This window comes from Arachis stenosperma, chromosome 5, assembly GCF_014773155.1.
Source record: "Arachis stenosperma cultivar V10309 chromosome 5, arast.V10309.gnm1.PFL2, whole genome shotgun sequence".
Lineage (NCBI taxonomy): Eukaryota > Viridiplantae > Streptophyta > Magnoliopsida > Fabales > Fabaceae > Arachis > Arachis stenosperma.
Window position 1 is genome coordinate 102,219,765 of NC_080381.1, and position 12,205 is coordinate 102,231,969.

General features: G+C 40.2%; 2 non-coding genes across 2 annotated transcripts; both read right to left on the reverse strand.

Annotated features, from left to right (window-relative positions):
* Window positions 1-2,664: 2,664 nt before the first annotated feature.
* On the reverse strand, window positions 2,665-2,768 carry LOC130984020 (small nucleolar RNA R71). Its single transcript, XR_009087981.1, has one exon. It is a non-coding gene; the product is annotated as a small nucleolar RNA R71 (small nucleolar RNA).
* Window positions 2,769-11,755: 8,987 nt separating this feature from the next.
* LOC130983656 (small nucleolar RNA R71) lies at window positions 11,756-11,863 on the reverse strand. Its single transcript, XR_009087637.1, has one exon. It is a non-coding gene; the product is annotated as a small nucleolar RNA R71 (small nucleolar RNA).
* Between the last annotated feature and the right edge of the window lie 342 nt (window positions 11,864-12,205).

The window sequence follows — 12,205 nt, forward strand, 5'->3', positions numbered from 1 at the left end:
CCACGTTAAGTACATTAACGTGGAGGAAAAGAGGAGCTCCAACGTCAGTGGTAAAAGTGAATACAACTAACGTTCCACAAAGGCACATTTAGCCACATTAAGAGTCACGTTAATCCAATTAACGTGAACTCTAACGTGGGAGGAGAAAGCAATCACCAACGTTAGTGACACTCACCCTTGTCACTAACGTTGGACTAAGCCAATAGTGCTCACGTTAGTGGTCACGTTAAGACGATTAACGTGAAGTGTAACGTGGAGCTAAGCATGATAGGCCAACGTTAGTGACACTCACCTTTGTCACTAACGTTGGAGATGGCAATCACCACCACGTTAGTGGTCACGTTAATGCAATTAACGTGAGGCACTAATGTGGGAAGAAGGGGCATTTGGAGTGTTAGTGACAAAGTTAAGTGTCACTAACGCTCTCAAAGCTTAGGCATGCCCACGTTAAGGGTCACGTTAGTTATACTAACGTGGATCACTAACGTGGGGAAAAGAACCAAGAGGCAACATTATTGAAAAAGGTGATTGCCAATGACGTTTGCGAAGGACCAAGAGGCAACGTTAGTGGTCACGTTAATGCCACTAACGTTGAAGTTAATGTAGATCATTTTGGGTTGGAAATTTAGTGAAAAAGGTGATTGTCACTAACGTTCTCGAACCCACATTTTCACTTAATGTTAACACCACTAACGTCCTAACTAACGTCCACCCATGCCTAACTCACATTTTTTTCTGCAAGCAAAGCTGAGCCCACTGAAGATTGTAACTACTTCAACTCAAGATCAAAGGCCCATATCCAAGACTTGAAGAACAGACTGGAAGATCAAGAAGAGTAGTATATATAGGAGTAGTTTTGAACTAGAGAGGAGCTTGGCAATTTGGAGAACTACACCATGTATATTTACTTTTCTGCACTTTCTAGTTTGTTGGAGAATGTACTCTTCTCTACCATTTTCCATTTCCAAAGCTATGAACAACTAAACCCCCTTTCATTGGGTTAGGGAGCTCGATTGTAATTTGATGGATCAATTATAGTTTTCATTTTTCTTCCTCTTTCTTTTCTCTTGATTTACTAGAAAGCTTTCGATCTTAATTCAATTGGTTAGTTGTCTTGGAAAAGAAACTCTCCATAATTGGATCTCCTCTGAGCCTTGGAAAAGGGATGAGGAGATCATGCTAGAAATGCTTTCTCATGTTGGACCAAATTGGGGTTTGGACGGATATAGTGACATGTAATCCTCCTAACACTTTGATTTGGAAATACATGTGGTATAATCAGTGACCATACTTCATCTCTTCCCATGAGCAATTAAATCAAGGAATTGGGCAATTGTTCAAGCTTAGAGAGATTGGGTTGCCAAGGAATTGGGATCCAATCACCTAAGATTGCCAAGGAGATCAATGAATGCATTGATTGAGGAAGAGATGAGAATGAACTTGATCCGGAGAATGCAACATCTCCTAAGCCCAATAAATTCCCCATTTCTGATCTTACCCATTATTTTTACTTTCTGCCATTTATCTTTATGCTCATCTCCCCAAATTCCCATTTAAGATTCTGCACTTTACTTTCTGCAATTTACTTTCCCGCCATTTAATTTTCTGCAATTCTCAACTCAATTTCTGTTTAGCTCAACTAGCACATTCTTCCAACTAAAGTTGCTTGACCAATCAATCCTTGTGGGATTCGACCTTACTCTATTGTGAGGTTTACTTGACGATAATTTGGTATACTTGCCGAAGGGAAATTTGTTGAGAGACAAGTTTTCGTGCATCAAGTTTATGGCACCGTTGCCGGGGATTGATTTTGTATCAGCAATGATTAAGTTGGAAGATCACTAGATTGAGCATTTTTCTTTTTTCTGTTTATTTTACCTAGTCATTTACTTTCAGTTTCAGTTACTTTCCTCCCTCATCCCCTCTCCCCTCTTTGTTTTCTTTTTCTTTGTTGTTATTTACAATTCTGTTCACTAACCCACTAACTGTTTGATAATTTGCACCACTCACACTAACAACCACTCTAACAAGAATAATATCTTCATTTTATTTCTTGGTATGTGCTCTGTTAGTTGTATGACAGGGAGAAGAAGCGGAGCTTCAACTTCCTTTGATTCTGAACCTGAGAGGACCTTCTTTAGATTAAGGAGGGAAGCAAGAGGGAAAAAAGTTGTTGGTGCTGAGGAAGAGGAAGAGTACATTGAAACAAACATGGAGGAAAACCTGGAAAACAACCATGCAGAAGAAGCTCACAACCATGCCAGAGAAGACCCTGTGAATCATGCTGGGCAAGAGAGAAGAGTTCAAGGCTCTTACATCAATCCAAACCCAGGAAATTGTGGAAGTAGTATCCAAAAGCTAACCATATATGCCAATAACTTTGAATTAAAACCCCAGTTCATCACCCTTGTTTAGAACAACTGTTCATTCGGAGGAAGTGCCCAAGAAGACCCCAATCAACATCTAACCACCTTCCTAAGAGTATATGACACTGTGAAGTCTAATAGTGTTCATCCGAATGTCTATATATTGCTCTTGGTCCCTTTCTCACTCAGGGACAAAGCATTTAAATGGCTAGACTCTTTTTCGAAGGAGAGTTTGACAAATTGGGAAGATGTGGTGAACAAATTTTTGGCAAGATTCCACCATCCTCAAAGAATCAACAGGTTGAGAGCTGAGGTACAAACCTTCAGGCAACAAGATGGTGAAACTCTCTATGAGGCATGGGAGAGATTTAAGGACTTAACAAGAAGGTGCCCACCAGACATGTTCAATGAATGGGTTCAACTACATATTTTCTATGAAGGCCTTTCCTACGAATCAAAGAAGGCCGTAGACCATTCATCAGGGGATCTTTAAACAAGAAGAAAACCATTGAAGAAGGCATGGATGTCATTGAGACTATAGCTAAGAATAACTACTTCTATGCTTCTGAAAGGAGCAACACTCGAGGAGTGATGGAGCTGAATCACATGGATGCACTGCTAGCTCAAAATAAGATGATCACCAAGCAGTTAGCCGATCTTACCAAGAATGTGGAAGAGAACCAAGTTGCGGCAATCACCACTTCATCACCAGCTCAAGAAGGAGTGAATACAGGAGAAGAAGGTGACTGTGAACAAGCCAATTATATTGGGAACTCACCTAGGCAGACCCATGATCCATACTCTAAAACTTATAATTCTGGTTGGAGAAACCACCCTAATTTTGGGTGGGAAAACCAACAAGACCAAGGCCAAGACTAGAGACGCCACAACCACAATCCCAACAACAATGTAACTCGCCAACATCCCTCACAGAGATCATATCAACACCCACCTAATCACCCTTCTCAACATCCATATCAAAACCAACATGACCACTCTCAACCTCCTAACCTCAACCCACCATCACCAACCGAAGATAGACTCTCCAGAATTGAGACCCTACTTGAAGGCATATGTAAGAAAGTCCAAGACAACAAGGTGTTCAAGGATGAAATGCAAGCTAATATAAAAAACCAGGGAGATACCATCAAGAGGCTGGAGTCCCAAGTGGGGTATCTATATCAACAGTTTCCTAAACCCACTGATAGTTTTCCAAGTGACACAGAGAAGAACCCAAGAGGAGAAGCAAAGAAAATAAGATGGGAAGAATGCAAGATGATCACTCTAAGTGATGAGAGGAGTATGGAAGAAGCAAAAACACAAACAAAACACTTTCAAGACAACCCAAAGGAAAAACATGAAGAGAGAAATCAAGCATTCAATCCCACACACAGGGAGGAGATAAAGAAAGAGGAGACTCTGAACCCATATGCACCTTTTCCCCAAAGGCTCAAGGGTGGTGTAGCAAGGAGAGTATATTCAAGGTTTCTCGACATGTTTGCATCTCTTCATGTGAATATACCATTGACTAAGGCTCTTCAGCAGATGCCCTCAGACATCAAGTACATAAAGGAGCTGTTGACTAAAAAGAGTTCACTGAAGGGTGGGCAAACAATAGTGATGAATAGGGAGTGCAATGCTCTCATTCAAACAGAGCCACCTACAAATAAGAAGGACCCAGGTAGTTTTCACATCCCCTGTGCTATAGGAGAAGCAATTATTGATAAGGGACTCTGTGACCTGGGAGCAAGCATCAACTTGATGCCTCTATCCCTCATGAAAAAGCTTCAAATCAATGAGCTAACACCCACGGACGTAATCATCAAATTGGCTGATAAAACTCAAAAACAGGCAATAAAAGTGGTTGAAAATGTGTTAGTGAAGGTTGGAAACTACTTCCTTCCCACAGACTTTATTATCTTGGAGATGGAAGAGAATCACATCCATCCCATCATCCTTAGGAGACCATTCTTGGCCACAGCCAGGGCGCTTATAGATGTGGAGTAAGGAGAACTAATATTGAGGATACATGATGAACAATTCACCTTTAATGTCTTCAAACCCTCACAAGAGGCAGATCAAGAAGACAAAGAGTCAAGGAAAGAGGACAGTAAGAAACTGATGGAAGAGACAAGCACGGGAGCATAAGCACCACACCTGAGAACCCCTCTGGTTGACAAGCAATGTGGTCAGAAGGAACAATAGTCAAGTGTAACCCAAGAAGAGCTAACTCCACCAGAGTCATATGAAACCAGCAACAAAATCTTCTTGGAAAGATAAACCATAAGGGGCAAGGCAACATAAAGGAAAACAAGGAAAACGGCCCCAAGAGGATGGAGGAACAAAAAGATCCCTACAGAGGACTTCTCTCCAGGAGATGAAATTATCTCTGCTTATCTTCCACTTATCCCACCTCATCTCCCCACCATCCCATCTCAGCTACCGCAAGTGTACACCATCAGCAAAATTTTGTCCTTAGAACATGTGGAGCTTCTTAACAAAGCCAATGGAGATAAATTCACTGCAAGAGGGGAAGATTTGAAGCACTACCAACCACCATGACAAAGGCTAAACGTCAAGCTAATGATGCTAAAGAAGCGCTTCATGGGAGGCAACCCATATTTTATATCCTTTCCTTTTAATCTTTAATAGTAGTTAATAAAGCAAGGTTCATGAATTCTAAATCAACTTTGACAAGCACTTATAAGAATCTCTACATGCAGCATATAGTGAATGACAACTTTGGTGTTCAAGGCACACTAAGAGGGCTTGAACACAATTCATATTATATCAATCTTAGAGCCTTAATCAAATCTTTTTACTCCACATGATCACAAACTAAGTTTGGTGTCACCCATGTTGCATGCATAAGCACTTAGTTGGTCGGTTGGTTCGGATTCATGAATGGCATTTAGTTAGTCAAAAGCAATTTTTTTAAAAAAAAAAAAAGGGGGGGGTGGCTAGCCTCCCACTTTTTTTCCTGCCATATTCAAACTAATCTCTCTTTTTTTTGTCTTGCAAGGAAATTGAAGGGAATGCAAGGAAACTGATGGGACAACCAATCGAAGGGGGGTTCAGCCACTTCACCAAAGGAACTACACACTTGTCTTCAAGGGGAGTACCTTGGGAAGTGTTGCCATGCAACATTAGGAGTAGGATAGCCTTGGAGACAGAATCAATCAATTCATAAAAGTGGTGATCCTTGTGCACATCTAATGCTAAACCCCAACTGTCCACCATTGGATTTTCTATCAATACACACCTTTCAATCACCCATCATTCTCCTATATATATATACCGCTTCACTTTACACCTTTCCATTCCAATTCCCCACTTTCGGAATACACACTCAACACTTCTCCTCCCATCAAAAGCATTCTCACACACCCCATAGCTACACCTTTACTGTAATCATCCATACTTCTACAAATTTGTAATCAAAGGCTACTCATAGCATCATCGAGCTCTAAAAGAAGAAAAGGGAAGGAGCCTATGAAACAACCCCCTTTTGATGAGAAAAAAATTAGAACCTTTCACCATGCATTGCAATTTGGGTGGATGGCTGAGAAAGAGATCATACATGAGCTAGGCTTTCAAGTCACGAAGACTGAGTGCCCCGAAATCACATAGAAAGTGGAAAAGAGAATATGGGAGCTCCTTACTGACCCGGTCACAAGAGTAAACGCAACTCTTGTAAGAGAGTTTTATGCAAACGCAGTCAGGTATGATAGGGCAGATGACTCCTATATAATCTTCGTAAGAGGGATGACGGTGGCTTTTAGTCCCATGAACATCATGAGGGTGTTAAAGCTACGAATCATACCATTCACAGAAGAGAGCTATCAATCCAGAATGGATAGCAGTCCCAATTATGACCAGATTGTGGAAGATATCTGTATACCAGGAGCGGATTGGGTAAGAGACTCCCATAAGAAGCCCAAATTCATTAAAAGAGGGGATCTCACCCTTGAAGCAAAAGGGTGGTTCGAAATTGTAAGGGGATCCATCCTTCCCACCAGAAACAACTCAGAAGTAAACCTTAAGAGAGCAACAATGGTACAATGTATACTCAAAGGGGGAGAGATCAAAGTTCATGAACTCATAGCTCAGGGCATCCAGAAGTTTGCTGAGAAAAGTGATTCTGGAGGAAGGTTAGGCTACCCCAGCACTATTTTCTGTCTGTGCGCAAAGGCTAGGGTGGTGTTCGAAGATGGAAACCCTGAGCGGATAAAAGTCGGCATCCCAATTACTCTTTGATGGATGCATGCCGTTGCACCTCCCCTACCTTAGCGAAGACTATGAAAGAGGCCAGCCCATCAAGTGGAAGAAGGACAAAACCCGGAAGAACAAGCCCCAGCCACTTTAGATATGCATCAACTACAAGAAGCTGTTGATGGCCTGTCTAGGCAATACATGGAGAATCAAGGGGCACAGAAGGAGCTTCAACTTCAAATGATGGATTGCCAAGAAGAATCACTCTCTAGATGGATGAATCAACAAGGGGAGTGGCAAAAGCAATTGATGGATCAGCAACTGGAACAAGGGAGACAATGGGGTGAATCCTTCCACAAGTTGAAATAAAAGCAAGATCAACAACAAGAAGCCATCCAAAAGCTAATCAATATCCAAGCACATCAAGGTGCACACATTCATGAGATGCATTGAAAATAAAGAGAACAGGCAGATATTTTTGATGAATACAGAGCATTCTTGGAAGGAGTTTATATGAGTGAGACTGAATATCATGTAAACACTCAAGCCAGGCTCGGATACTTAGTCGGAAAACTGCCTGTATTGCATCCTGGGATCACAAGATATGAGGACGTAAAGGATGAATTAGCACGAGCGGAATGAGAAAGAGCCGAAAAGAGTCATGAATCAGTAAGAAAGGCAGTGGAAGATTGGAAAAGGGCCAGAATGAACCGGATGCAGGGAAGTGCAAGTGGACATAAAGAGGACAAACAAGAGAGAGAGCATGAGCACTCCAATAAGTAAAAGGTGGTGGAGTTCCCTCTTCGTTCTATCTTTTTCAAGTTTTAAATAAGGAAAATCATGTATGAAATAGAACATGCTTCCATAGTAGCTTAGGAACTTTCAATTCTGCCTTTAAAATTTCATTGTTTAGGTCTAAGTGTGTTGGTCTAAGTCCCTAGCCTTCATTTTCATCTTGCTTACATGTATGCTTGTCCTTTAGGTCAATATAAAAGAAAAATGTTATGAAAAACAAGAGTGGGGTTTATCTTGTGAAGTAAGTTCTCAAGTTTGTGGTATGGTAATTGATTAGCTAAGTTGGTTCCCCAACAAGATATATAAGACACTATATGCTCTAAATCACATGCTTGAAACACATCCTATTGAGACTAACCAAACAACAATATCCTAATAAGAAAAAGAGAAAGAACAATAAGAGTTTGGAAAGGAAAGAAAATTAATAAGAAATAAGGCTAGGCATCAATGGTTTGAATATTGAAGTATGTGTCTGTGGTGTGATGAGCGGATAATTTATACACTTTTTGGCATTGTTTTTAGTATGTTTTTGGTAGTTTTAGTTGAGTTCTTAGTATATTTTTATTAGTTTTTAGTTAAAATTCACTTTTCTGGACTTTACTATGAGTTTGTGTGTTTTTCTGTGATTTCAGGTATTTTCTGGCTGAAATTGAGGGACCTGAGCAAAAATCTGATTCAGAGACTGAAAAGGACTGCAGATGCTGTTGGATTCTGACCTCCCTGCACTCAAAGTGGATTTTCTGGAGCTACAGAATTGGGCGTTGGAAAGTAGACATCCTGGGCTTTCCAGCAATATATGATAGTCCATACTTTGCCCAATATTTGATGGCCCAAACCGGCGTTCAAAGTCACCTCAAGAAATCCCAGCGTTAAACGCTGGAACTGGCACCCAAATGGGAGTTAAACGCCCAAACTGGCATAAAAGCTGGCGTTTAACTCCAAGAAGAGTCTCTACACGAAATTGCTTCATTGCTCAGCCCAAGCACACACCAAGTGGGCCCGGAAGTGGATTTTTATGTCATTTACTCATTTCTGTAAACCTTAGGCTACTAGTTATCTATAAGTAGGACCTTTTACTATTGTATTAGCAGACTTTGGTAGCTATCTTCGTTTTATGCTATCTTAGATCATTGGGAGGCTGGCCATTCGGCCATGCCTAGACCTTATGCTTATGTATTTTCAATGGTGGAGTTTCTACACACCATAGATTAAGGTGTGGAGCTCTGCTGTACCTCGAGTATTAATGCAATTACTATTGTTCTTCCATTCAATTCCGCTTGTTCTTTGTCCAAGATATCACTTGTTCTTCAACTTGATGAATGTGATGATCCGTGACACTCATCATCATTCTCACTCATGAACAAGGTGACTGACAACCACTCTTGTTCTACAAGCAATCAAAGCTCCAGTGAATATCTCTTGGATTCCTGATAACACGATGCATGGTTGATCGCCTGACAACCGAGTGCTCGCCTGACAAACGAGCCAGCCATTCCGTGAGATCAGAGTCTTCGTGGTATAGGCGAGAACTGATGGCGGCATTCAAGAGAATCCGGAAGGTCTAACCTTGTCTGTGGTATTCTGAGTAGGATTCAATGATTGAATGACTGTGACGTGCTTCAAACTCCTGAAGGCGGGGCGTTAGTGACAGACGCAAAAGAATCACTGGATTCTATTCCGGCCTGATTGAGAACCGACAGATGGATAGCCGTGCCGTGACAGGGTGCGTTGAACATTTCCAATGAGAGGATGGGAGGTAGCCACTGACAACGGTGAAACCCTTGCATAAGCTTGCCATGGAAAGGAGTAAGAAGGATTGGATGAAGACAGTAGGAAAGCAGAGAGACGGAAGGGAAGGCATCTTCATGCGCTTATCTGAAGTTCCTACCAATGAATTACATAAGTATCTCTATCTTTATCTTTATGTTTTATGCGTTCATCACCATTATACATTTGAGTTTGCCTGACTAAGATTTACAAGATGACCATAGCTTGCTTCATACTAACAATCTCCGTGGGATCGACCCTTACTCGCGTAAGGTTTATTACTTGGACGACCCAGTGCACTTGCTGGTTAGTTGTGCGAAGTTGTGTAATGCCATGGAATTGAACTACCAAGTTTTTGGAGTTCATGACCGGGGATTATGAGAGTTGTGAAAAGTATTGTTCACAATTTCGCGCACCAAGTTTTTGGTACCGTTGCCGGGGATTGTTCAAGTTTTGAGCAAGCTTTTGGTAACAATGCCGGGGATTGTTCAGTTTGGACAACTGACGGTTTATCTTGTTGCTTAGATTAGGTATTTTTTTTTTTCGAAATTCTTGAAGATGAATTCTAGAGTTTCATGATGATTTGTTGAAGTCTGGCTGGCTGAGAAGCCATGTCTAATTTCATTGGACCGAGGTTTCAACTTATCATCACAAGAGCTTGTTGATTTTCATCAATCTTGCTTTTGGAGCAGTGATTTGCTAAGGCTTGGCTGGCCTTTGGCCATGTCTAGTATTTTGGACCGAAGCTTTCTTTGAAAGCTTGGCTGGCTGTGAAGCCATGTCTAATTCCTGGACCGGAGTCTTAGACTAGCATTGCACTGATTCCTGGAATTCTCATTAAGAATTTTGATATCTTTTTCCACTTAATTTTCGAAAAACACAAAAAAATCAAAAAAACTCATAAAATCCAAAAATTTCTTGTTTGAGTCTAGTATCTCATCTTAAGTTTGGTGTCAATTACATGCATCTTAAGGATCTTCAAGTAATTCTTGATGATTTTCGTGTTCTAATCTTTGAATTCAGTTGACTTGAGTGTTTTGTGTGTCTCATATGCATTCTCATTAGTGTCAGTAGTATACAAACTGCTAAGTTTGGTGTCTTGCATGCATTGTTATTTCATTCTTGTTGCATTTTGATTATTAAAAATCCAAAAATATTTTTAATTTGTGTCTTTTCAAGTCAATAATACCAAGAATTGAAGATTCAGAACATACTGCAGAGGAATTACACAGAAAAAGCTGGGCGTTCAAAACGCCCAGTGAAGAAGGACAGACTGGCATTTAAACGCCAGCCAGGGTACCTGGTTGGGCATTTAACGCCCAAAAAGGGTGCATTTTGGGCGTTAAACGCCAGAATGGATACCATTCTGGGCGTTTAACGCCAGGATGGCAAAGGGGGAAGATTTTGTTTTCAAATCAATTTTTTTTCAAGTTTTCAAAGTTTTTCAAAATCAAATCTTTTTCAAATCATATCTTTTCAATCAAATGTTTTCAAAGTCAATTTCTTTGCTTTTTCAAAGATACTTACTAACAATTAATGATTTGATTGAACATCTCAAATTTGTTGCCTTTTCTGTTAAGAAAGGTTTAATGTTTGAATCATATCTTTTCTTGTTAGGCAAGTCACTAATTTTCAAAATCAAATCTTTTACAAATTGTTTTCAAAACATATCTTTTAAAATTGTTTTCAAATCAAATTTTTTTCAATCATATCTTTTTAACCACATCTTTTTCAAAATAGTTTTCAATCAAATCTTTTTGATTTCTAATTTCAAAATCTTTTCCAAAAAAACACTTGATTTCTTTTTCCACTTTCGTTTTCAAAAATTAAGTAATGTTTTTCAAAAATATTTTCAAAATCTTTCACTTAATTTTCGAAAATTACCTCCCTTCTTCCCACATCCTTCTATTTATGGAGTACTACTCCTTCTTAATGCACAATTCGAACCCTATCTAATCAAGTTCGAATTCTTCTACCTTCTTTCTTCTATTTTTCGTTTCCTCTGACACCTTAAGAAATCTCTATACTGTGACATAGAGGATTCCACATCTTCTTGTTCTCTTCTCTTTCATATGAGCAGGAGCAGAGACAAAGGCATTCTTGTTGAAGCTGACCCTGAACCTGAAAGGACCATGAAGAGAAAGCTAAGAGAAGCCAAAGCACAATTCTCTTTAGAGGACCTGACCGAATTCTTCAAAGAAGAAGAACCCATGACAGCCGAAAACAACAACAATGCCAACAATGCAAGTAAGGTGCTGGGTGACTTTACTGCACCTACTCCCAATTTCTATGGGAGAAGCATCTCTATCCCTGCCATTGGAGCAAACAACTTTGAGCTTAAGCCTCAATTAGTTTCTCAAATGCAACAGAATTGCAAGTTCCATGGACTTCCAATGGAAGATCCTCATCAGTTTTTAGCTGAGTTCTTACAGATCTGTGACACAGTCAAGACTAATGGGGTTGACCCTGAGGTCTACAGACTGATGTTATTCCCTTTTGCTGTAAGAGACAGAGCTAGAATATGGTTGGACTCACAACCTAAAGATAGCCTGGACTCTTGGGAAAAGCTAGTCAATGCCTTCTTGGCAAAATTCTTTCCACCTCAAAAATGGAGTAAGCTTAGAGTGGAAGTCCAAACCTTCAGACAGAAGGATGGAGAATCCCTCTATGAAGCTTGGGAAAGATACAAACAATTAATCAGAAAATGTCCCTCAGACATGCTTTCTGAATGGAGCATCATAGGTATTTTCTATGATGGTCTCTCTGAACTATCCAAGATGTCTTTGGATAGCTCTGCTGGAGGATCTCTTCATCTGAAGAAGACGCCTACAGAAGCTCAGGAACTAATTGAAATGGTTGCAAATAACCAATTCATGTACACTTCTGAAAGAAATCCTGTGAACAATGGGACTAGTCAGAAGAAAGGAGTTCTTGAGATTGATACTCTGAATGCCATACTGGCTCAGAACAAGATATTGACTCAACAAGTCAATTTGATTTCTCAAAGTCTGTCTGGAATGCAAAATGCACCTGGCAGTACTAAGGAAGCTTCATCTGAGGAAGAA